Source organism: Ceratina calcarata, unplaced genomic scaffold, assembly GCF_001652005.2.
Source record: "Ceratina calcarata isolate Rehan_Ccalc_2016 unplaced genomic scaffold, ASM165200v1 scaffold517.2, whole genome shotgun sequence".
NCBI classification, from domain to species: Eukaryota; Metazoa; Arthropoda; class Insecta; order Hymenoptera; family Apidae; genus Ceratina; species Ceratina calcarata.
Window position 1 is genome coordinate 58,312 of NW_017176301.1, and position 15,020 is coordinate 73,331.

At 35.7% G+C, this 15,020-nt stretch overlaps 1 protein-coding gene across 3 annotated transcripts in view; it reads left to right on the forward strand.

Moving 5' to 3' along the window:
* Positions 1-15,020, forward strand: part of aop (ETS variant transcription factor anterior open) — a 50,651-nt gene that overhangs the window by 12,333 nt on the left and 23,298 nt on the right. The window contains exon 2 of one of the 3 annotated variants that reach the window (XM_026816439.1): positions 7,635-7,794. The exons of 1 other annotated variant lie outside the window; for it this stretch is intronic. The gene's annotated coding sequence lies outside the window, so the exon portion shown is untranslated. The remainder of the gene's footprint in view (positions 1-7,634; positions 7,795-15,020) is intronic. One more of the 3 variants, XM_018030233.2, reaches the window with a different exon arrangement.

Sequence of the window (15,020 nt, forward strand, 5' to 3'; positions counted from 1 at the left end):
CACATTACCCGTTTCACACTACTGCAATCCAGATTTATAAAAAAATTTTCTGACCATTCATATTCGAGAAATAAAATAATAAAGTTTGCAATCTCCAATCAACGCTATCCAAACCTAAACAGAAACTTTCCCCAGCAAGTCTGAACTGCACCGCCGCGCCGGCTCGCGTTTATATAATATAAAAGAAGGAGACGAGAGTCGGTTAACTATCTATTACGCAACGGGTTAAATAATATTATGTCATACCAAACGGGAAGGAATGGAAAGGAAAGTGAGGTGTCCCTCATTCGCGTAAATCCATTGAATTTCCGATTTAAGACGACAAATCGACTTATTGTTAGTAAAATGAAACGACGAAAAATGGACTCTGAAGGGCTCCTCGTAATGGAATGAAGAAATGCTGGCCGGGTACCGGCGGCGTTTGCTACGTGGTATGTAAGGCTAAATCGCGTTCCAAGTATTACAAGACCGATCGTATACGTGCGCCGACTGCTGGATTGATATTGTTACACGCGACGAGCATTTACTTCCCCTTACCCCCTCCTACTACTTCTTCTCGTTACTCGAATATTTTCCGTCGAAGCATTCGCGTAATTCGAGGCGTGGCGCCGGAACTCGGCGAACGACCTCGCTTCACCTTTAGGCTTGCAAAATGTTTTAAGGAAAATCAGAAGTTTTTGGTAAAATTCTTATATGTACTACTAATATAGTAAGAGATTTATGAATTTTTTCAACAATTTCCAGCCATTAGAATCGGAGAAATTAAATCTTTCAGAGTCTTCTTCCTGACAATATGTGAAAATTGGTGTCAGATATTTTCTTTAACGATTGTTACTTAATTTGTTATTATTCGATTGAATCTGGAATTGGTAAATTGCGAAGGGAGTCTGGGTCGTCAGGTTTTAAGCATCCTGTTTGCAGCAACCGGTAAAGGTGATGCAACGAGAGAGACGGGAGGCAAGGGAAGGATGTGGTATAGTTCACGAGGAGAAGAAGAAGGAACTAACTTCTTCTACCGTTTTGCAATTGAAGTTGACGCAACATCACCGTGGATATTTACTTTCTCTCTAGCATCCTTCATTCCAAATAGCATCCTCTTATAACAGATCATAGCCGTACTGATCGATCTTTACATATAGTGAACAATTTTCCAAAATAGAGACTCTAATTCATTTTAGATTTCTTTTTGATGTCTCCAATTGTAGTGACTAGAATTTATTGAAAAAATTTATGGCTATACTATATTTGGTATACTGTATATTACAGAATCTTTTCAGAATTTTAAATCATTGATGTCCATTGAAAAAATTGTTTAACTCCTAACTCTTTGTATATGACCACCTATCAATTTTCACTTTCAATTACGTTTAATACCTGCATTTCCAATGTATAAACAATTCTAGGATATTGTCCAAGACGTGCTAAATCCAACATAATTGTCTCGAACCGACGACGTCAAGATTCACCTCTAAAAATGTAGCCAATCTCCCATCTTCAATATTACTATATTATCTCTTACTATATTAGTAGTACATATAAGAATTTTACCAAAAACTTCTGATTTTCCTTAAAACATTTTGCAAGCCTAAAGGTGAAGCGAGGTCGTTCGCCGAGTTCCGGCGCCACGCCTCGAATTACGCGAATGCTTCGACGGAAAATATTCGAGTAACGAGAAGAAGTAGTAGGAGGGGGTAAGGGGAAGTAAATGCTCGTCGCGTGTAACAATATCAATCCAGCAGTCGGCGCACGTATACGATCGGTCTTGTAATACTTGGAACGCGATTTAGCCTTACATACCACGTAGCAAACGCCGCCGGTACCCGGCCAGCATTTCTTCATTCCATTACGAGGAGCCCTTCAGAGTCCATTTTTCGTCGTTTCATTTTACTAACAATAAGTCGATTTGTCGTCTTAAATCGGAAATTCAATGGATTTACGCGAATGAGGGACACCTCACTTTCCTTTCCATTCCTTCCCGTTTGGTATGACATAATATTATTTAACCCGTTGCGTAATAGATAGTTAACCGACTCTCGTCTCCTTCTTTTATATTATATAAACGCGAGCCGGCGCGGCGGTGCAGTTCAGACTTGCTGGGGAAAGTTTCTGTTTAGGTTTGGATAGCGTTGATTGGAGATTGCAAACTTTATTATTTTATTTCTCGAATATGAATGGTCAGAAAATTTTTTTATAAATCTGGATTGCAGTAGTGTGAAACGGGTAATGTGTGAGAGTTTTTTCAAATATCTTTTAATTCGTTGTTTATGGTAAATAAAAATTGATGAAGATTGCAAATTTAAATTTTTCATCACTGATACGTTGTACTTTTTTCTCTGATTTTGATGTGGCCAAAATTTTGAAAAAATTCAGAGAGACGTAGTGCTATGCGGGTAGTATACGTGAGAATTTTTCAAGCTTTTAGATTCATTATTTATGTTAATGAAAATTCATAAGGCTTTCAAATTTTTGGATAATAGATTTTAGTCAGTTTATCTCTATGGTTGTATGTGATTGGATTTTTTTTCTCTGATTTGAATGTAGCTAAAATTTTGATAAAATTTGGTAGTATGGCCCCCTGTCAGCTACATCTTCCGTAATCCAACCTTCTATCTTGCATAGTAAGATCATAAAAAATTCGTAAATCTCAGTACTTTATATCAGCTGTAATACTTCAATTACAGTTTCTCTGTTGCTTCCAACATTGAATGGGGTGGATCACAACAGATGGACCCACTTGTCTCTCTTCACTCTTAAACCTTGTATCTGTGGTGGTGTTGGCAAAGCCAGAACACCCTTCGCGTGATAAATAAAGAATTACTGAACTGAATTGAACTGAACTTAAACCTTTAGTACCCATAGCGAAATTCCAGTAGCTCAAATAATAATAATAATAATAATAATAATAATAAGTTTGATTAATATTATAATTTATTTCTTCCCTTCCAATGTTTAGAAAATTCTGAAAAAGATTACAGTCGTCCTACTCAGCCTCCCGAACATTCCGAAATTTTTTCAGAATTTTTTGACAAAAATTGACGTTATAAAACTTGTTTTAATTAAACAAAATCGGTTTTATTGATATCGTTTTATCGGTTGTATTCGAATTGTTTGATCCCTCAGTACGTGCCTCGGCATCTTGCCTTTATCCTGGTGTGTTTCACTTCTGGTTGCCGTTCTGCAACCGGCGAGTAAAACCCAGAGACCTTTAAAGATCGCTCGCCGATTATTTCATAACTCCTCTCCATCCCAGATACGGAAAAGTTCATCCGCTCTGTTCTATACTATAAGTACTGTTTCTCCGGCGTTACGTAAGACTGTTTCAACTCTCTCGAAACGTGAGAGGACGAGCCCATCGCGATGGCAATTAAATAACACTCAATAGGAGAATACGTTCGGTGGGTTTTGGATTTGGGCGATTTTTCTTTAATGAAAATCGTCGAGGAATTTGAACTTCTGTAAAAATTCTGTAATGTATAGCAGATCTAATTCTAGAACGTTTTTTGAACGATTCTATTAATTAGAATTGGAGATATTAACACTAGAAAGACTGAAACTTAGTATATACCTATATTGCCCAAAAGCAGTCAAAATGACTGCATTGTGAAAGAATAATGTGTAAAGAAATTTGTCTAAAATTAATTTTTAATATTTTTTATATTATTTACAGTCATATAACAAGTTATTAGTAAATGTTAACAATAAAAAAAATTTACTTCACTTGGGAAAAATAATAATTTATGCATTATTATTTGTACATTTGCCCAAAAGCAGTCAAAATGACTGCATTGTGAAAGAATAATGTGTAAAGAAATTTGTCTAAAATTAATTTTTAATATTTTTTATATTATTTACAGTCATATAACAAGTTATTAGTAAATGTTAACAATAAAAAAAATTTACTTCACTTGGGAAAAATAATAATTTATGCATTATTATTTGTACATTTGCCCAAAAGCAGTCAAAATGACTGCATTGTGAAAGAATAATGTGTAAAGAAATTTGTCTAAAATTAATTTTTAATATTTTTTATATTATTTACAGTCATATAACAAGTTATTAGTAAATGTTAACAATAAAAAAAATTTACTTCACTTGGGAAAAATAATAATTTATGCATTATTATTTGTACATTTGCCCAAAAGCAGTCAAAATGACTGCATTGTGAAAGAATAATGTGTAAAGAAATTTGTCTAAAATTAATTTTTAATATTTTTTATATTATTTACAGTCATATAACAAGTTATTAGTAAATGTTAACAATAAAAAAAATTTACTTCACTTGGGAAAAATAATAATTTATGCATTATTATTTGTACATTTGCCCAAAAGCAGTCAAAATGACTGCATTGTGAAAGAATAATGTGTAAAGAAATTTGTCTAAAATTAATTTTTAATATTTTTTATATTATTTACAGTCATATAACAAGTTATTAGTAAATGTTAACAATAAAAAAAATTTACTTCACTTGGGAAAAATAATAATTTATGCATTATTATTTGTACATTTGCCCAAAAGCAGTCAAAATGACTTCCTTGGGCAATCTAGTGTTAATTATAATAGAAATTGCAGATTGATACAGGCTGATCTAGACGAAATTACAAGTTTGCCAATTTTTTTTCAAGTCGAGATTGATTCAGAATTCACTGTATGATTAAAAAGAATTCTCTAATATACAACATACCATGTAGTGTATCCATGAATTTTTTCAATAGACTCGACATCATTAGAATTGTAGATATTAAATATAATAGAAATGACAAATCGATACGAACGAAGTTAAAAGTCTTGCAATTATTTTCCATAGAACCAGTGACTCAAAAATTCCGAAAAAAATCTCCGAAATTTCGTAACACCCCTGGGAACGTATCGAATTTTTCCCGAGGCATTCCGCCCGCGTGAATAAAAGATATACGTAAACACGTAGAATCCTCATACACCGAATATAATCGTTACACGTTTGAAAAGCGTCCGTATAGAATTCCGTGTAACGTGAAGGCACACGTGGCGAGTTACGAAGATTGTGGAAGGAGCCGATGAAGCGGGGAGAGTGTGGAGGTGAAAAGTCAAAGAAAACGGATCCTTTAGCTCAGCCCCCCTCTGTCTCCCGTGTCTTGGCTCGCCTTTCTTCAGGCTGTCTTCCTCGAAGCCTCTTTCCTTAAAGGAGAGGAAAAGGATCCCCTTACCCAAACTGTGCGACGACGACGCCTCACAGCTTATGGAATCTTTTTTTCAATTTCTACACACTGAAAAGCGCCCCAAGGATAGGAGGGTAGGGGTTTTCGTGGGCGGAGCAGGTCGTGGGAAACATTTTTAAACGGGCGATTCTCAATGTGAAGACGCAGGTTTCAATCCAAGTCAAAGGCAACCTCATCGATACAAATACAATTATAGTAGCCTCCGGATATATGGTCATTGCTTGGTTCTGATGACGGACAGGGCCATATATCCGGACACTATTGAAAATGAATAAGAGAAAATGATATAAAGTATATATAGCCATACCTGACCATTGGACTCAAACTTTGGGTTCACTGAAAATTTAAAAAACGGGCCTACCAAAAATGCTCTAATGCGACCCCGCTAAACGTTCCAAAAACTGGACCGGCAAAGGGTCGAAAAGGTGCACATGCATCCGTATTCCGTAGACTACCGCGATTAGATTCGATATTCCGAGACGATCAAACGATTAACGAGATATTAAAATAAACGTACGGGAGTAGTGTTTGGCCTCGGATCGAAGTTGAACGGCTGGGAGAGAATAACGGGTCGAACGGTTGAAAAAGAAAGAAGGAAGGAAGAAAGGAAGAGGTGGGGGGGAAGTAGGAGGTCATGACTACCTGGCAGGCTACCTGGAAGAGGTGCCGCCCGCTGGAATGTGTCTCCCTTTCTTTATTTTTCACCGCGTCTTCCATGCGTAAGAACCGTCTTCTTGTTCTTCTTCGCCTCCTTCCAGGAAGTTCGAATCTCTTTCTGTTCGTTGTACATCGGCACGAAATAAAGATACACATCTGCTAGTATGCGGAGAGCGCGTTACAAAGTGTATTACGCTGGCTGCTGGAAGATGGATGACGTAATCTGGTTAATTGGCTCGGCGTCTACCGCGTTAGGACCAATTGTCCATGTACGTACGTACGTACCATATCGTACGTAGTTCGGAGTATGTCGACCAACGCCTCGCGACGAATATCACGCCTCGGTTTCTTCTTCCCACAGTTCTATTCGATACGCTGGGAAAGGCTTCCCTTTAGACAATCTTTAAATCCAGTTGCATTTATTTCGATTATAAACGTTCGGTTAATAGTGGAATTATTTAATTAGAAAAGTTGTAGTCTGATGGAAGACGTTGTACAGCTTTGATCGTTTATAACTTTGTTAATAATGGAGCTAGGAGGGTCAACTTTAGCGCAAATTAAAGCTTAAAATCTGTATTGTTTCGCTATTTCGCTAAATTGATTCCCAAGGGGTAAATACGGGCCATAAATAGAAGATTGTCGAAATTCTCTTATCGAACTTATCCAGAAATATGATCGAACTTCAATCGTTAATAACGTCGTTAATAATGATAATAAATTATAATAATAATAATAATAAACCGATTTACTTCGTTCACAGCTCAAATTGAAGCCCGATGTTTCTACGTTAGTAAAGCTCCTCTGACAAATTGTAATGAACTGATTCTTAAAAGGTGAGAGTTAAATTTGAATTGAACCTCGTTGAATTCGAAAAATGATATAGTGAAAATTATTGTTCAACTTCAATTGTTGATAATTTGGTTAATAATGAACTGATTTACTTTATTCACAGCTTAAATTAAAGCTTGGAGTCTCTACTTTAACTGAGTTCATCTGACAAATTTTGCTAAATCGACATCAAAGAGTCAAAAATCAAATTAGAAACCAACCCCGTGTCCCATTATTAAAATTGTAAATGTAATAAAAAAATATTGTTTAACTTCAATCGCGCGCAACTTTGTTAATAATGAACGGATTCGTTTCATTCGCGGTTTAAATTAAAGATTGCAGTCTCCACTTTAATTCATTCTTTCTGGCAATTTTCTCGAAATCCAGTACTAACAAGCGCAAGCGTAATAGCACTAGTCATACCGAATAATTCTGATACTAATACCAACGGTAGACGACAGTCTACCGGTTCGTAAGAGAACTTCCGGGTCTTCGCATAGCCGACCCTCGTTTGTCCCCGAAGCCAGACGACGACCCAACGCGTCTATATCCCTTCACCCAATCCTTTTCACAATTCCTACAAGCTAGATAATAACAATTTTATATCAGGTCCCACGATAAACGAATCTTTTTCTCGAAAGTTGTTAACATATAATATATTTTAACGAATGTTGGATATGTTTTAGGTATTCATCTAGATTGATGAATTTTTTCAACCTCCTATCATTAACAGGGAGAGAGAGACATTAGAATGTATAATTATTTATATAAAATAGAATTCTAATATGATTGCGAGCTTTAGGAATTTTTTTCTCAAAAACTATCAAACCTATTTAAATGAATGTTGGATATATTTTGAATATATTATCCGTCTAGCTTCCTATATTTTTTCAGCTCGCTACCATAAATACTTGTAATTCTAGAATTATTTATATAAAACGGAATCGAATAAGGAAATTGCAGATGGAACGCGTAACAGAATCAGGAACGAACCGTTCGAGGAGGGGAAGAAAAAGTTGTGCAGCCTCCTTGAAGACCGTAGGAAAGAAAACGGGCGAAGAGAGGAAGCTGTACAAGAAGAAGACGAAGATGAGGCGGTGGTAGAGAGGATAGGTACGCGTTCCGTTATCGGGTTCCCTGCACCGCGCATAACCGTACAAGCCTATACAGTGCGGTATAGAGGTCACGATCCCTCTAGATCAACCTCGGCAAGGTCAAATTCTAGGAGCACAACGTGAAAACTCACTGGTGAACGGATACAGTTACTATGATGGCTTCTAACGTTGATCATTTTTTGTTTAAACAGTTTTATCTTCAAAAGAATTGACGATAGAGGATTCAAATTTATAGGGAAGATAGATCTACTCTATGTTTAAATGTCTTCCAAATTTCATTAAAATCGGATCAGTGATTTTTTTAGAAAAAAATTCTGAAAGATTGCTGTTTTATGTTAGAATTGTATTTTATACAAATATCTTCCAAATTATTAATACTAGATTACCCAAGGAAGTCATTTTGACTGCTTTTGGGCAAATGTACAAATAATAATGCATAAATTATTTTTTTTCCCAAGTGAAGTAAATTCTTTTTCTCGTTAACATTTACTAATAACTTGTTATATGACTGTAAATAATATAAAAAATATTAAAAATTAATTTTAGACAAATTTCTTTACACATTATTTTTTCACAATGCAGTCATTTTGACTGCTTTGGGCAATATAGGTATATACTAAGTTTCAGTCTTTCTAGTGTTAATAATATAAGGTTGAAAAAATTCAGAACTGAGACGAATACTATACGTCTGAAACGTACTCATATTTCTTTCAAATAGGTTCGTAGTTTCTGAGAAGAAAATTAACGATCTCATTTATCTGTGTAAATAAAATGCACGCAAGTGTTCATAACTCAATGTGGTGGACATTGTTCACGCATTGTGGTCGAAGGATCGGAGGAATGCGTGTTTACGTTATTCTTTTTTTGCCATTATATTCGATTTCGTGAGAATCTGTCAGGGAACTCGATATTTTTCGGAGTCAGTATTACCAACGGATACACGCGGGAAAAACGATTCGCCGTCATTCTCTTCCCTTACCTATAATATAGTATACAGTTCTTCTCCGTATATAATAATAGTACATACATCTCTGCATTTCTACAGAATTTTTGATACATTGGCATAATAACATTGTTTATTAAATTCAAATGAGGATCTATGTTCGAATTGATAGTAATACTTCGAGAATTTTTTCTAGTTTCAGTTTGCAGTATAAAAATGCGAAAAAATCCTCACATATACTACTACTATAGTAGAACATTTCTGAATTTTTTTAGAATTTTTGATACATTGGAACGTGCATAATAAAATTGTGTGTTAAATTCAGATGAGGATCTATGCTCGAATTGATAGTAATACTTCGAGAATATTTTCTAGTTTCAGTTTGCGATATAAAAATCCGAAAAAATTCTCACATATACCACTGCTATAGTAGTAGATCTCTGAATTTTTTCAGAATTTTTGATCCCCTAGGAAACGGAATGGTAAGAGAGTAGAAGTTGAACTCGAGCGGTGAGACAAATTGTCTGAATTAGTGTAACACTGGGGTCGGCGTTCGCTCCAGACATCGTATTGTCCCACTACAACTGACTCCCAACAACGTATCTTTTGCTTTTGAAATCTGGTAAATAATTTAAAAAATCGAATTAAATTTGAAATTAATTAAAATTCGTAAAATTGATTATAAAATTGTTGATAATTGAGAAAGATTGATGGGTTAAATGAGTAAAAATGTGGGAAAGAAGTGGACGATAGTTGTTCAGTGTGAAGAGTAAATTGACGCGAGGCGAGTTGGAACGATCTCAATTTAGTGTTTAGTGTTGCCAGCGATGCTTCGAGCCGGTGCCGAGTTGTAAGAGTTAGGCAGAATTAAAGATTTGTGAGTGATCTCTGGATGCGAGTTATGCATGTCATGATTACTTCTGAAGTATTGGAGTTACTAGAAGATTCTATATGACCTTATTTGTAGAGGAGAGTTAGAGCTACAACTTTCGTTGCAAACATATTTCGATAAAATCAATAATTAACGAGTTATTAATAATAAACTGATAGGCAATATAAGAAATAGTTGTGCTTTATACTTTTCATGATTACTCCTAATTTATTACAGCTACGAGGAAATTGTATACAACATTATTTGTAAATCTATCCATGACCAACGACTTTTATTTAAAACATTTTTCGCTAGCATCAATACTTAACAAGTTATCGGCAATAAACTGTCTCGTCATCTCGTTCTATCGCGTTCCTCGAGTTCCCCTTTCGAAAATCGAGGAGAGCGACCGACCCGGCGGCCAGCTTCCGGTATGCCAGCGAGGCGACTAAGCTGGTATAAAATATAAAAGTATCGGCTCCATCCGCGTCCTCCGCTCGCTCTTTGTCCGATCGGATTCCGCTCTTCTTGCGGCCGCATTCCTTCCTCTTCTCTTCTTATACGCGCAGTATATACCGCAACGCACGTCGCCGCCGCGTGTGAAACCGTATACAACCAGCCACATCTTTGAAAGACGATGGAAGAGGAGTCTCGATCGTAATATACATATATAATACAATTTTTTTTTAAAGCAACGTAGGACGAAGGCAGAAAATCAGGTAGGGAAATGAGTTTTTAATTTAAAGTTTTAATAGTAGGAAGCTGAAAAAAAATACATTAACCCAGAGGGATACTATATCTAAATGATATCCAAGAATCATTTAAATCGTTCCGATAGTTTTTGAGAGAAAAAATTCGAAAAAAAAACAACGTCACTGAAAATTGTGTTTTATAGAAATAATTGTATCTCAGAAACTATAAGTGCTGGAGGGTTGAAATTTGCAGTGAATATAGACGGATGCTATATTTAAAACACATCCAAGATTCGTTAAAATCGGATATTTAGTTTGATAATAAAAAGATTCGTAAGTCATGCAATCTTATAAAATCACAATATTAAAATTGTACATTAGTTCAATTAAATATTGTATTAGGAGGAAGATGGTTTGAGGATAGGTAGAGACAGGAAATAGGAATATGGAGGACATGCGGAGTTGAAAAAGTACGAGTGGGAACGGAGGGGGAGGTGGGCTGAGGTCGATCGAACGGTGAAAGCAACTTGTTCACCGTTCCTTCAGACTCTGGGAGCTGGGACTATGCTAGTATAGTAATCACCGGTTCGCGCGTAATACCCGCACCCGTAATAGCCGGTACACTCTGCGAAGTTACGGGACTGCCGATGTACCGCTCTGACTCCTATCCTGTTGTACCCCAAAAAACCTCCTCCTCCTCCTTCTTCTTCTTCTTCTTCTTCTTCTTCTTTAAAAGGGTTTTAGAGGTATTTAAATGATTGGTGAACATGTTTTAGATACACTATTCCTCTGTCTTCAAGAATTCTTTCAATCTTCTATTATCAATATTCTTGATTCTATAATTAACTGGACAAAAATAGAATATTAATATTGTGATTTTATAAACTTGCAAGTTGTAGGAATTTCTTTCTCAAAAACCAGAGATTTGGTTTTAATTAAATTTGAATGTCTTAGATACAGTATTCCTCTAGATTCGTTAATTTCTTTAATACATTTAACGTACATGGGACGTAAAATTGCAGCAGTGATTAAAAATCGTTGCACAGTACCCCTAATTCGACACTACGTCAAATTAAAACCTGTGCACAATTAAAACTGACAGTAAATAGGATGCAAAAGCACAGTCGAGCAAGTAAGAAGTAAGAAGAGGATAGCAGAAATGCTTTTACTATTATTACGGTTTCGGTTTTATGGAATGAAACGCGTGCGTATGTCCTTGCACAATGGCCCGTGTAATCAGCCTCACCACCTGTTCCCCTTTCTCATTCTTCTCCTCCTCTCGTCCCGAACCTTCGTTTCTTTGTGTCTTACTCATTTCTGTTTCTCTTCGTCGCAGTCTCCCCTCTTTCCCTCTTCTGGACCAACGGCGTACTAATTGTAAGTACAGTATTGGGTGCCGGGTTGAAAAAGGTAAATAAACGTCTGTCGTTGTTTAACTACTGATGCCGCGGCACTGCGTTCAGACCCGCTCCTCCTTTCTGCCTCATCATAAAAGAAACCGGGCCCTGATCATATAATGTAAAAGCAAACTCCGAAACTGCAAACGCACCACACAGAAGGAAGAAACACTGAAAGAATGCACGAGTGTCGTACACTTTCAGTGTTTAGGACCGTCAGTAGGAATAACACATAATGCCACGTATGGCCATATATCCGGACGCTATTATAAATAACTTCGTACCATTTTCCTTTACCCAATCTCACCAAACACTACATGTATGTATGTACATGAATGTACATATGTATGTATGTACGTATGTATGTATATGTACATATATATGCATATATGTACATATGTGTGTATATAGTATGTATATTTACCTATAGTTTATATTACCATAAGTATGTATATAAGGTTCTGCAGCCGGCCCGTTTTCTCTTGAACTAAATATGTAGCGTACAGATAGGTAGCAAATGTGTGTGTGTAAAATGAAAAATCTTTACTCTGTGTAATGAATCGGGTGTAACGTATATAGTATATGTCCACACGTGTCGGTCGAGGCTATTTGGCAATATGCCCGAAAGACTGATGTTACGTCCTAAATTACGGGTTCTTGCTTGGGTCTTTATTTAAAGTGCTTAGCACACCTTGACCTAATTATCTATTTTAAGGGAATAGGTAGTGAATATAAAAGGATTGACACGAGATGTCTATAACAATGTATATTCTTTAATGTTTAATGCACGGTTCATTCCAGCTGCTTCTTAGTTCAGCCTAATCAGCGGTTCGGGTGTCAACGACTTTATGTATATGTACATATATATGCATATATGTACATATGTGTGTATATAGTATGTATATTTACCTATAGTTTATATTACCATAAGTATGTATATAAGGTTCTGCAGCCGGCCCGTTTTCTCTTGAACTAAATATGTAGCGTACAGATAGGTAGCAAATGTGTGTGTGTAAAATGAAAAATCTTTACTCTGTGTAATGAATCGGGTGTAACGTATATAGTATATATCTTTGTGCATGTGTACGTGGTAAGGGTAGGGGATTGGATGGTTGTGAATTTCATATAGTAGATCGTAGACGGATGGCGTAGGGTGGCAGCCAGGCACAAAGGAAACTGGACTAGCAACCGCCCCCTAAGCGTCACCCCTTTACCATTTTGCACCCCCTAGGGAACGGTTCCCCAACACGATTACGATTACACGGTGAAATCTTTGAGAAATGAATTTTTATCTCGGAAACTGTTAGATGTATTTAAATGAATCTTGGATGTGTTTTAGATGCAGCATTCCTCTAGATTCTTTAATTTTTCCAACTCTCTACCATTAATATTTTAGACACTGTAATTATTTTTACCATCGTTAATTAAGACGGTAACATTCTTCGCTTAGCAATTCTGTTGTCGATCGTGTTTCCCTTTTGCCAGCGAGGCTAACTATTATCAGCTAGAGAGAAAGAGTCTTAACTCGCACGAGTGTCGCTCTATTTACCTCCCCCTCCCACAATTTGACTCGTTAAGTCAAGTTAGGTCGAGGATTCGTTCTCTCTTATCCTCGTTGATTCCGATTAACCCTTTACTCGGCTCGCCGTTACTTTGTCAATTTATCAACCAAACCTTTACCTCCTCCCCACTCTGCTTCTCTGTCCATTGTTCCAGTTAACTTTAACTCAACGTGCCTCCGTCTGGAAGAAATATTTATACTAATTGCCTGAAGGAACGACGATTCCAATGAGCACACGCTTAAGAGATTCTTAGTGCGACGATTATAGAATATGATTGGTAGTAGGAAGGTGAAAAAATGAGGAGAGATAGGGAGATTATATACCTAGAACATATCTAAGAATCATTTAAATAGCTTATAATTTTATGAAATCACGATATTAAAATTGTATTTTTGTCTAAATAATTATAAAAAGAAGAATATCGATAATAGAACGTTGAAAAAATGCGTAATGTTATAGCAATACTATGCAAGAATCATTTAAATACCTCTAGTAGTTTTCGAGATAAAAATTTCTGTATCTCACTATCTTATTAAATCCGAATATTGAAGTTGTATTCAATCCAATAAAAACTGACCTTTTCATAAAAATGTAAAAAATCGGGTAAGTTTGAATATTTCATGAAAATAATTTTATCCTATAAAATAATAATATCCAGTTCAGGGAAAACCAGCTCGAGAAAATCATAAAATCAATGAAAATCGTCGAGTTTTCATTTTAGTTACATTAGTCATTTTAGATAAATTCAAATAAACCTATAAGTTGCCTAGTCCCTATACTCGATAAAATCTGGAAAATCATGAAATCGATGTAAATTTACAGCACAATAGAGCAAATGTACGTGCATCATTCTATCAATACTGTTCTTAATAGAATATAAAGCTATAAAATCCGAAAGCTAATGTGTTAATTAAGGATATATTGGCTATACAGTCAATCCCAAAAGTTTATGTACCTTAGAAAAACGCGTTTCCTATAATTAAGAAGAAATCAGACGTCGGAAGAATAATGCTAATAATAAATAGCTACGTGCTAAAAAGTATAGAAGGAAATATCCAATTAAGTATTGACGCTGACGAAAATTTTTTTTTTTTTTCAAAATTGCGAAAAATGCTTCAAATAAAAGTTGTTTTCCTTCTAACTTCGATATTTAACGAGTTACGTATGATTATTTGGCATTTTATTGATGTTGACAAAATCCAACCATCCCAGCGTCGAAACGGCCAACTTTTGGCAAAAAATTTTATTTTTCCTTAATTACTCCTAAACCGTTGAATCTACGGGAAAATTGTACAAGACCTTTCTTGTAGAGGACGACGAGATCTATAATTTCTGTATAAAATTTCTTCGCTAGCATTAATATCTAACGAGTTGTTGACGAAAAACGAAAAAACAGTTTTTTGCAAATTACTCATTAACTATTGACGCTAGCGAAAAATTTTTAGATGGAAATTATAGATCTCGTCGTTCTCTACAAGAAAGGTTGTATACAATTTTCCCATAGATTCAATGGTTTGGGAGTTATTGGCCAAAAACGAAAATTTGGAAGAAATTGAAGGGGTACCGTACCCTTGGAAAAATCTCGGAAAAATCGAAAATTTTTGTTGTTGTTTATTATTAGTAATGTTCTTCCGACGTCTGATTTCTTTTTAAAAAATGCGTTTCTAAAGTGCATAAACTTTTGGCATTGACTGTATAGCCAATATATCCTTAATATGTTACGGTAGAATAAAACAATATACAGTTCACGGACTAAGGA